The following is a 12,252-nucleotide window of genomic DNA, read 5'->3' on the forward strand; positions in this document are numbered from 1 at the left end:
ATGTATATTAAGCGGCTTTGGAACCACAGGAAAAAAAACTAACCTCTTTGTGCCTCAGTTTCTACATCTTTAAAATGGGTGATAATGATAGCAATACTACTTCTTAGGTTTGTTGGGAGGATGACAGGAAGTAGTATGTGTATGCTGTTTAGAACAGTGCTTGGTCAGTAAATACCCCACAATGTTGTCCATATCTCCAGATCACCAGTGAGGACCCCGACATGCAGAGAAGTCAGGTGACTTGCCCAAGCTCCCAGGGCTGCTTAGTTGGCAAAGTTAGGACATAAATTCCAACTTCTTTGACATAAATTCCAACTTCTTTGAGCTTAAAGAGCTCAACCATGGGCAACATTCAGATAGCCTATATTAGAATAAAGGCCTTTAGAACAACGTCCTAAGTAATGGAAACCTGACACATCTTTCACCCTGACTGATGTTTTCAAATGGGTATACCAGTTCTATTCCGATTCCTTATATATTTTGGGATCAATGCAACGTTTTGGTCGGATTGAAAGGAATAAAATAGTACATGCTCAGTAAAGATCAAACACTTCACATAGCTTACAGAAAAGAGGAAACAAATGGAAATCACACCCAGCCTTTTTTTTTTTTTATTAAAGGTTTATTTGAGAGAGAGAGAGAGAGAGAGAGAGAGAGAGAGAAAGACCAGGAGTGGGAGTCGGGAGAGACGGAGAAGCAGGCTCCTCACTGAGCAGGGAGCCTGACACGGGGCTTGATCCCAGGACCCCGAGATCATGACCTGAGCCAAAGGCAGATGCTTAACCGACTGAGCCACCCAGGCCCCCCTCATACCCAGTCTTGGAAACTGGTTCTTTATAATGTTCTAGGGACTTTCTTACCAGTGGGAACCTGTGAGTTAGAGAGCTATATACAACTTCATTCCTCCACACTCCTTTGCCAGAAAAAGGAATGGCTTATTTCCTTTTCCCCTGGCACTTATTCTGCAGGTATCTGGCAACTGGCTATGCAAAGCAAATTGCAGGGAAGGAGAAGAGTAGTCATCTTTGGGTTGCTTATGTTAGGACAGAGCAGGAAGGTTTGGCAGCCATAGGTGTTTATGCCAGAGAATCTTGGACTACGGAATGGAGGAAAGGCTTGGCACATGAGCAAGGAAAAAGAAGTGATGGTGGATTTTCCTCATTACACAGAGAAGAAGAAAGTTAGGTGGGACAATGGAGCAATCATTTTCTTGTCAGCCAAACTATTTTGGCTGAGAAATATACAGTACTTAGACGGTGTATCTAAGGAGCAATTTGGGAGTTTAGAAATTCGGGATAAGAGCATACAGAAGTCTGGTAGATTCAAGTATATTAGTTACTACACACACAGCTGACACTCGCTGGAGAAGACGTCTGTAGCGGAGTTTATGATCGAGCTTCGCTAAAGGAGATGATGACACTCTATTTATCAGCCATCCTGGGCTCCGGGGTAGCAGGGCTCAGCGCTCTAGTGTCACACAGGGACATGAGTCAGGTTTTCAGTGGCAAATGACCTGTACGGTATCACAGTTCCTGATCTCGTTAGAGTGTGACAGAGCAATGAGAAGTGAAAAATGGTTTTAGAGGATGAAGCAATTCTGTACTATTTGTTTCCTTTCCTTTTCATCTACTATGCTGGGTAATTTTTAGAAATGCTAAAAATTTGCATTTCAGAAGGTGGCCAAGATTTTGTAGAAGACAACTTCTTCTTTGATGCTGGGAAAAGTGACCCTTGAAGTTCCTGATGTAAGTTTTGTCTTCTCCTACCTCCCCATTTTTTTCCTTTGGTTCTTGTTTTTTGCCTAGAATTCACTGCTTTTGATATTGTGGATCCTGGGTTTGTTTTTATTTTTATTTATTTATTTTTAAAGATTTTATTTATTTATTTCACAGAGAGAGCTCGCACGCACAAGCAGAGGGAGCTGCAGGCAGAGGGAGAAGCAGGCTCCCCGCCGAGCAGGGAGCCCGATGCAGGGCTCTCGATCCCAGGACCCGGGGATCACGACCTGAGCTGAGGGCGGGCACTTCCCCGACTGAGCCACCCAGGTGCCCGTCTGGGTTTGTTTTCAGTAGTAAAATATACAGAGCATGAAATCCACCATTTTAGCCATTTTCAAGTGTATCGTCAGTGGCGTTAAGTACATTTCTATTGTGCAACTGTATACGTTTTTTATTTTCTGTGTATCAAGATGTTTTGACATCTTAAAGCTTTCTGGCGGGGAAGAGACTGCCCCTCCCCACCCCCAGGGCTACATTCTTAAGAGACTGCCAAGGGCTCACTGGAAGCAGTCCTTTGATATGCAAAGCGACCAAGCCCTGGCCCCTCCATCTGGCCCTATGTCCCAGGAGGCAATATTCTTCTGCAGAGGCCCAGGCTGTCGTCCAGCTCCTGCTCCTTCTGCCTCCTGACCGACACTACTAATTTCCTTTGTGGCCCTGGTGTTGTGCAGTGTTTCCTGCTCTAGGACCTGTGAGTATGCTAAACTTCATTTTCCTGAGCCTCCCCGTGCTCCTCTCGTGGCTGCCCCTGACTGGCCGTCAGGTAAAGAACACCGACGACATCACCACCATCCATCTCCAGAACCTTTTTCTCATCACCCCAAACCGAAACCCTGTACCCGTTAAACTATAACTCCGCATTTCCCTCCAGCTCCTGCTAATCCTACATTTAAAATCAAGGCTGACACAATTGGTAGGTCAAAAAGTTAATAACGTTTCAGTGATATTCTGGAATTCAGCTTCCCAGGCTGATAGAATCTACACATGTTTTTGCATACGCTACGAATCAATTTGCTATGAGAAAAATCTAAACAAGAGAGGATAGGCTCTCTCTACGGGGCTTTGCCAAGAATATAGCTTGTTTTGATACCTACAAAGGGGTACAGATGAAAATCAGTGTTCTTTAGATTCACCTTCTATAGAAAGAACCCTTTCAGCGTCCCGTGGAGAACTCCATCTTGGCACTGACAGCGACTGTTCTTCTGAACTACTTCCCCGCTGTGAATGCAACTCCGTCTTGGTTCAGAATGTTAGAGCAAATGAGAACTCTATTTGGTTGTTCAGTGAAATCACCTGAGGAAGTTGAGACTCGCTGATGGCTTGCTCCCACCCCCCCCCCCCCAGACTCTGATTTAATTAATCGGGGCTGTAACATGGGTATCAAGGGTTTTAAACCAACTTGGGTGATTCTAACCTGCAACCAAGGTTGAGAACCTCTGTTTTAGAACCTTCACCCACCTGAAAGAGTTTAAAATTATTCACTTATCACACTTAAAAACACAAGATCCGCTTAGGCCTGGTCAAACAAATGATTGTGAGCTTCCAGAATGCAGTGTCTGATCGTTAACATGCAATATGATTTTCCTGTGGAAGTTGAACCCTAGGGAGATAGCAGTTAATATTTACTGAAGACCTATGTGTGCCAGGCACAGGGCTAAGCATTTGTAAGTCTTATTCTTTTTTTTTTTTTTAAAGATTTTATTTATTTATTTGACAGAGAGAGAGAGAGACAGCCAGCGAGAGAGGGAACACAGCAGGGAGTGGGAGAGGAAGAAGCAGGCTCCTAGCGGAGGAGCCTGATGTGGGACTCGATCCCATAACGCCGGGATCACGCCCTGAGCCGAAGGCAGACGCTTAACCGCTGTGCCACCCAGGCGCCCCTGTAAGTCTTATTCTGTTTAATCCTTACACCAACTTGCAAAATGTTATTATTCCTGTTTTAGTAAGGAGGAAATCAGGGCCTAGAAGATTAGTTACCATGCCCCAAATCACACTCCAGGTAAGTAGGGAAGCCACGGAGCCACACTCAAGCAGTGGGACCACAACTTTCCTTTTAGCCACTACATACTCTGCCACCTTCTACATAAAAAGCCTGTGATGTGGGGGACCTGGGTGGCTCAGTCGGTTAAGCGTCTGCCTTCAGCTCAGGTCATGATCCTGGAGTGCTGGGATTGAGCTGTCCTGGGATCATGCCCTTTGTCTGGGCTCGCTGCTCAGTGAGGAGTCTGCTTCTCCTTCTTCCTCTGCTGTTCCCCTTGCTTGTGCTCTCTCTCTCTCTCAAATAATAAATAAATAAAATCTTAAAAAAAAAAAAAAAGGCCTGTGATGAAAAGTCTCACGTGAAGTTCACCACTAACTGATTATGGTTTCGTAAGAGCCTTGTTTGCAAAGGTGTCACAAAGGTTTGTGGGTATGACTGTTCCTGTTTATCGATTTAAAAACCATGTCTATATCTACTTGTCTTTCTTTGGGGCTTTTCTTTCCTTCACACTTTCTTTTTTTTTGTAATCTACATGATATGTCTGCATAGTGTTACATATGTATAATTTATACATATGTATAAATAGATGTTTACTAAAATATTTTATTTAAAAAATATTTTCACTAGTATTTTTATTTAAATTCAATTAATTAACGTATATTATTAGCTTCAGAGGTAGAGGTCAGTGATTTATCAGCGTTAAGAGTCTGACGCTCAATGGACTGAACCACCCAGGCACCCCCTCTTTCCTTCACACTTTGCACAGTTAAATTGCAGGCAGTGATTATTATGTTTACCTGCCTTGTGAAAGACATTCGGGTGTCCTGGCTATGGCTTTATATAAGCCACTCCTTTTTTTTTAAGTTTTATTTATTTATTTGACAGAGAGAGAGAGCACAAGCAGGGGAAGGAACAGAGGGTGATGGAGAAGTAGGCTTCCTGCTGAGCAAGGAGCCTGATGCGGGGCTCAATCCCACCTGAGCCGAAGGCAGACGCTTAACCAACTGAGCTAACCAGGCATCGCCCCTAAATAATCCCTTTAAAAAAATGTTTGGTGTCAACTAACTTCAAAAAAAATTTTTTTAAACACAAAACTTTTGGGGGGACAGTATTTTCCAGGTATATGATGTTTTAAAGAAATCTCTTCCCCCAAATCCCAGGTGGTTTATGGAGGGGACAGGAGCCTCTGTCCCTTGGGAAGGAAAGACTGGGACATAGCTATGGCTCCAGTATTAAAGAACATTCCCTGCCTTGTGCTTCAGGTGATCCCAGGGCTGGACACAAAGAGAGTTAATGCTAAAGTTTAGAGCTCTGGGCCTGTATATTCCAGGGTGATAGCTCTTAATTCTTTGAAAAAATGATGTGCACTATGGAAACTCCCCAGAGCACAAGATTTTACAAATGATTTCAAAGTGATCCAACTGCTGTCCATGGAGTGTAGGAAGAACCTTGGTCCACGGGAAATTTTGGCCTTCCCCAAATGCACTATTCCTGGCCCTTCCCATCGTGCATATGTCCTAGCTGCAGAAGACTTCAGTCTAGTGTTCTGTTGGGGGGGCAATTTTAGGCAGCAAATTATTCTGAGAAAAATGAAGCTTGGTATCTTGGTCATATAAACTGAGGCACAGTGGATGTGAGCTCAAGATAAGGATGGAGTTTGGTGGTCAGAAGCTACAAAATGGAGGACAGGAGAAGCCAATGGAAACCAGACCAAGTTGCAGATTAACTGGGTCTTCAACCTTTAGGTGGAAAGAGACTTGTCTTCCTAAACACCATGTCTCTGGAGATCAGTTCCTCGCTATTTCTATTCTATCCTATTGATCCTATTCTATCTCATCCTATCCTATCTTATTCCATTCCATTCTTTTTTTGAAAAAAAGATTTTATTTATTTATGGGAGAGAGAGCGAGGAGTGAGCATGAGCAGGAGAGGGGCAGAGGGAGAGGGACGCAGACTCCCTGGTGAGCAGGGAACCTGATGCAGGACTCGATCCCAGGACCCCAAGATCATGACCTGAGCCAAAGGCAGACTCTTTTTTTTCTTTTTAATGATTTTTAATTATATTATGTTAGTCACCATACAGTACATCCCTGGTTTCCGATATAAAGTTTGATGATTCATTAGTTGCGTATAACACCCAGTGCACCATGCAATACATGCCCTCCTTACTACCCATCACCAGTCTATCCCATTCCCCCACCCCCTCCCCTCTGAGGCCCTCAGTTTGTTTCTCATAGTCCATAGTCTCTCATGTTTCATTCCCCCTTCTGATTACCCCCCCCTTTCTTTATCCCTTTCTTCCCCTACCGATCATCCTATTTCTTATGTTCCATAGATGAGAGAAATCATATGATAATTGTCTTTCTCTGCTTGACTTATTTCACTTAGCATTATCTCCTCCAGTGCCGTCCATGTTGTAGCAAATGTTGAGAATTCGTTCTGATAGCTGAGTAATATTCCATTGTATATATGGACCACAACTTAATCCAGTCATCTGTTGAAGGGCATCTCAGCTCCTTCCACGATTTAGCTATTGTGGACAATGCTGCTATGAACATTGGGGTGCATATGGCCCTTCTCTTCACTACGTCTGTATCTTTGGGGTAAACACCCAGTAGTGCAATGGCTGGGTCACAGGGTAGCTCAATTTTTAACTTTTTAAGGGACCTCCACACTGTTTTCCAGAGTGGCTGTACCAACTTGCATTCCCACCAACAATGTAGGAGGGATCCACAAAGGCAGACTCTTAACCGACTCAGCCACCCAGGCGCCCCCTTTAGTTTTAACTTAATACTGTGATGGGCTCTTGACAGGTCAAAAAAAGAAATACACCATCCCTAAAAGCTGTTTTTCTTTAAACTGAGGACCTGGCCTTCATCATCTGAAATAGCAGTGAAGAACAATTTGACCGATGGTGTAGACATAATGCATAGCTTCTCTTTTGGGAAAAGAACTATGGTTCTTGCTATCTAAATTTTAAAAACTGAGTGTAATTGTGTCTTTATGCACAGCCACAATTTTGTAATGGCAAAGGAAAAGGTGTCAAATGAAAACACTCATTTGGTGGAACATTCTCATAAAAGGTCACATGCATTAAAATGATTTCATCAATCCCAAGCATATAACTGGCGATGCAGACATGATAAAGGGATTTCCAGTAGTACATGGATATAACTTAACACAAGCAAGTTCACTGTGGTTATGCATGAAGGGTTCTGAATTTCTCTTTTATCCCTACTAGAACTGTCGTATATTGCATGTACCTAATCAACACATTTCGTATGAGTGTTACAACCCCCATTCATGTTACATTTTACATGAAGAGTTCCAGGAATGAACAGGAAACTCCAGTACTGTTTACTTGAGTTTGTTCTGTATTTTGAAGATCATATTTCCACTAATCAGGTTTGCCTAGAAATTACAGCACTGAAGAATTTCTTAAGATGAAGACAATTTTAGAATGAGCCAATTGTTCACTTTTGAAATTTTAGAACTGAATAAAATGTTCTAATGGCAAGTAGAAAGCAGTTTAAAATGACCAGCAGCTGTCCACAGCGATTGGCAAAGTAGTGACCAAGTAACTTGTCGTGTGTTGGAAATTAAAACACAAATAATATCTGAGGCAAGAATGGAGGTCTGATATATTTTCTGTGTTCTGTTCCATTTCAGGAAGAAAGTTTCTATTTATCTCTGTGAAATGATGGCAACAGCTGATCAACATAAGGAGGAATTCATTAATTTATACACTATCCCGTTAGTACATAAACAGTTTGGAATATGTTGTTGGTCCCATGCATGATTTCATATTGGGCAGCCAAAGTAATGCCATTTCCTAACCACAACATAGTGGTTTTTTGTTTTTTTTTTTTTTATCGCTTAAGAAATGTTTTAGTATACCAACAGAAGATTTTATGTGAGGGGTAATCTGACTATTTCTTAATTTAGACCAGCATTTATATTAGCCAATCTCCTTAAATCTCGGTCTCAGCCTTTCAATTCCTAGGACTGGAGAAGAAAAAAGGAATCACACGCTTGGTTCCAGCTCAGGCCCCTTGATCGGCATGGAAAGAAAGGTCTTTGTCATTTTATTTGTAAAGTGAACAAGTTGGGGGGCACCTGGGTGACTCAGTCAGTTGAGCGTTGACTCTTGGTTTTGGCTCAGGTCATGATCTCAGGGTTGTGGGATCACACTGCCCCCCGCCCCGCCAACCCTCGGGCTCCGTGCTCAATCCCAAGTCTGCTTGGGATTCTTTCCCCCTCTGCTTCCCTCCCCCTGCCCACTGGGGTGTGCGTGCTCTCTCTCTCTCCCTCTCAAATAAATTTTTTTAAAAAAGCTAACAAGTTTGAATTGAGACAAAGTGATCCAGATATTTATAACATCCTCACCATTCCTTTATGAAATCTTGGTTTTTTTTTTTTTTTGGTTTTTTTTTTTTTTTATTTAATAATGATTTTTTATTATATTATGTTAGTCACCATACAGTACATCCCCGGTTTTCGATGTAAGGCTCGATGATTCATTAGTTGTGTATAACACCCAGTGCACCATGCAATATGTGCCCTCCTTACTACCCATCACCGGTCTATCCCATTCCCCCACCCCCCTCCCCTCTGTAGCCCTCAGTTTGTTTCTCATAGTCCATAGTCTCTCATGTTTCATTCCCCCTTCTGATTACCCCCCCTTTCTTCCTTTATGAAATCTTGGATTCATCTTTTCACATGTTACCCCTGAAAGAAGTACTTTTTCTCTGATAGTACTGTGGTTAAGAGGATAGGCTCTGTGCATTTTTAAACTGTCTGGCTGTGAATCCCAGTGTTTACTAGCTGGGGGACCCAGGGTGTTACTTGCCTCATCTGTAAAACAGGAACAATAATACTATCTACTTTACAGGTTGTTGTGAAGGTAATGGGTTAGTATATGTAAAAATTAGCACTCAAAATGTTAGCCATTTTGAGGCTGATAATAATGGTATTTGAAAGTTGAACTTGGCTTCATTACAGGGTGCTGGGTATTTTACATTTTGATAGTTTTCTCTTCCAAACATTGGAAGTCCTAGACTGGTGTTCTTGGAGGAAGCAGTAATTCTAACCTGCCCCCACCCTGGGACAACACCGACATGAATAGTTTCGGGTTTCTTAAATTCCCCACTCTCCTCCTTCCCTCACTCCAGGAGCGCTGGAAAAGGCTGGTGCCCCACTGGGTACACAGCTGTGAAATCTCCTCTTTACTGGGCCAGTGGTGTGGCCTACTTTTGAGGGACATAGAAAACAGCTCTGTTTTCCTGAGGAAGAAACAGACAGACATAGAGTAGATTGCTAGTACTTTCTGGGAACAAGGAAATCAATTAGTTGGAATAGCTCATTAATAGTCACTTTACATTACATTTTGAAGTGATAATATTTTGGATATATCGGGTTAAATAAAACATATTGATTAATTTTTATTGTTTCTTTTTACTTTTTGTCATTTGGCTAACAGAACATTTAAAATTCCATGTGTGGCTCAACAGTACTTCTACTGGACTGCATCTGTTCTGTTGGAGGAACAGCAGAATTTCCGAAGGCAACCACAAGTCTTTGCCTTGTCTAACGGTGTTCCAGTTAGGATGTGTGGAAAGGATTCCTGCCTTGTGTGGGAGAGTGGTGGAGGCCATTTCTGACCACAATTTTAGTGTGGGCCAAGTAGACTAAAAGGACATGAGGGGAAAGTGCCCCCCCCCCCGCCAGGGCCCATGGCAAGCATTCTGAAATATCAGGATGTATGCACCAAACAGTAACTGTGACTTTCGAATCATCAGATAAGCCCTTCCCGAGATAACCAAAATCAGGATACTACAGCATTTCGTAAGGTTTAAAGTGCTATGTAAATGAAAGGTTCTAACAAGTACCAATAATCTATTGACAAAGTAAAATTAGTTAACAGTCAATGTAAATTTCCTTACTTAAAAGACAACTTGATACTTTCCATTCAAGGTACAGTTCAAATATCTATTCGGGGCCTAGTGAGCTACCCATTCTTCATCTAGATAACATGTCATGTTGGCCCCAAGGCAAGGATCAGCATGTCTGGCTTTCTAACTATGTTCACTCTAGGTTTCTCCCCTACTCTTTGGGAATCTTTGCCATGCATACATGCAGAAGCAAACCCGGATAATATCTAGTGATAGTGTCAATGCCACTATCATAAAGGGCCCTCGTAATCTTCATCTGGCATCCTCAAGCCATAGACGGGCAATCTAACTAAAAACACAGCTTCAGAGCAAGCCTCCTACTCCCCATTCCTTCTAACCGGACTTCTAGCTCTAAGCCCCTTCCATGTGGCAACTCTGGAGCTGCCCCTGGCTTAATAGTAAATAAAGGGGGAAATAAATATTCATAAATATATGTGTGTGTTTGTGTGTGTGCGTGTGTGTATGTATACACAGGGAGACTTGAAAATCAACAGCAATGACTGAGTTCTCATGATAAAAGGCAAGTTTACTTGAAAACAGGGAAACCTCTTGAAAATTACCGTCTTTACGTTTTATAATATATTTATGCAATGGGTTAGTCACGATCAAAGGAGAGACCTTTTCCTCCTGTTCTCTTCCTCTAAAGGGCTTAGGGAATAATAATCCTGTTCACAAGCATGTGGTGCCCTTGGAGCCCATTCCCAAGCTATTTAAGTGGCTGGGGGTAAGGGGTATTTTTAAATATACACTCGAAAATCACAGATGAGACTCCAAGAACTGACCTCCCAATTCTCACCAGGCCAAGACCAGCACTGCCCAACTCAGAAAGGGTTTATGGCCTCTAAGTTGGATTCTAAGTTGTTTAGTGGAACTGGAAATGCTTTTTCTCATAGATATGTGTTCTGCATCTCTGTCCTGACCCCAAAAAGTTGATTTAACTTCTAATATGACATTAAATTTTCTACTCGTAAAACAAAAGAAGGGCATAGAAGCCATGACGGTTTCCACATCACAGCCTTCTTGTGCACAAACTCCCTGGTTCAGGGTGGAATGGAAGAGGCAGGGTCCCACAGTGCTACCTCGTTTCATTAGGGGGTACCTTCCTGTCACTTACGGATTTAGACCAGCTTCTGCCCTGACAGAGAACAAGAGTGTGAGGACAATGGGGACCAGGGAGAAGAGAACATAGCTGTGAATCGGTTCATTTAGGAGGGCGGCTGTCCTTTCCCAGGAGGGTGAGCATGTGAAGATAATCTAACAGCAGTGATGGAGGTGGGAAGTAAGAGAAAGTTACTTCTTTAGTTTCTACAGCTCAGACCTACTCATGGTAGGCACTGTCTCTTTCTTTTCTCCAAGACCGTGGCAGGAGGGAGTCACTGCCAACTGCTCACTCCCTGTGGGGTCAGTCTTGTTCTTCTGAAGAGTGGGAAGTGGGGCTACCAAAACTCCTCGTCCCCAGCTTCCAGTAAGAGACCCTGCTCAGACACATCCCAGGCTCTGCTACCTGTGTTACACCTGGGGCAGCTCGAACTCACAGCGTCACAGAACTAACTGCTAATCTTGCCCCAAACTAGGACAGCAGCCATTCCCAAACCTGGGTTCCTGTCTTCAGTTCCCTGGGGCAGCCTCTGGCCTGCTAGGTCACTGCACCTGCTGGACGTACCTAACTCTCCCATCCCTGAGATGCACCAGCCAATCCTGTGTGTGGCTTTGTGCTCAACAAATGCATGACTATAAGCTGAAGAACACCTGTAGATATTTCTGATAATGATATGAAGAGGATATTTTGTAAGAAGGTACAAATGCCTCCTTTAGAGGAATTGCAAGAGTTTAGCAAGGGGTTTTCCTAAGCAACCATCTTTTCCTTTAATTATCATTATGGACATAATATAATGTCCAGATTTTTTTCATGGCCACAAAGAGTTATGCTCCTAATATGTAAATTGGGAAACTTGTAAACTCTGTAATAGTTGAAATTTAAGGACACATAATTAATGCTCTGAACTTATCAACAGGGACCCTTCTCACCTGGGACCATTCTCAGTGGCAGCTGCAATGCCATATGTTGGGTACCACATTTTGTGCTGGGAGAAACAGAAGGCAAACATGGAGAACTTGCACCAATGGGTGGGAAATACCTAGAGGCGAACTGCAGCTCTGGGAAGTCAGGTTGCAGCTAATACCCATCCACAGGTGGAAGGGGCTGCGTCCTCCTCAGGCATGAAACCAGGTTAGCAGAGGCGGATGGGGACATATCCCCTCTTTTAACTCTAGGCTGGGGGTCTGGGCCGGCTTAGCGGGGGACCAAGAATCCCTTTCAGGGGGACTGTATTAGGTGTGAGAAACGCTAGCACAGAGCCACGGAACGCCAGGGTTAGGGGAGGAAGGAAGTGGGGTAAAGGTGAGAAGCGAGAGGAGAAGGCTCTAGACCTCAAGAATCAGAACCTATTTTTACAAATTGCAAAGGTATGGTGATGGAAAGGGTAGGAGGGAGAGGGGAAAGAGAAGGCTGCTCAGAGCGGGGCTGTGGAAACGAAGTGAG

General features: G+C 43.2%; 1 protein-coding gene across 1 annotated transcript in view; it reads right to left on the reverse strand.

Moving 5' to 3' along the window:
- PTGER2 (prostaglandin E receptor 2) overlaps positions 1 to 12,252 on the reverse strand; it is a 31,939-nt gene that overhangs the window by 18,080 nt on the left and 1,607 nt on the right.

Source organism: Ursus americanus, chromosome 26 (assembly GCF_024610735.1).
Source record: "Ursus americanus isolate L20-20 chromosome 26, mUrsAme1.1.p, whole genome shotgun sequence".
Taxonomy (NCBI): domain Eukaryota; kingdom Metazoa; phylum Chordata; class Mammalia; order Carnivora; family Ursidae; genus Ursus; species Ursus americanus.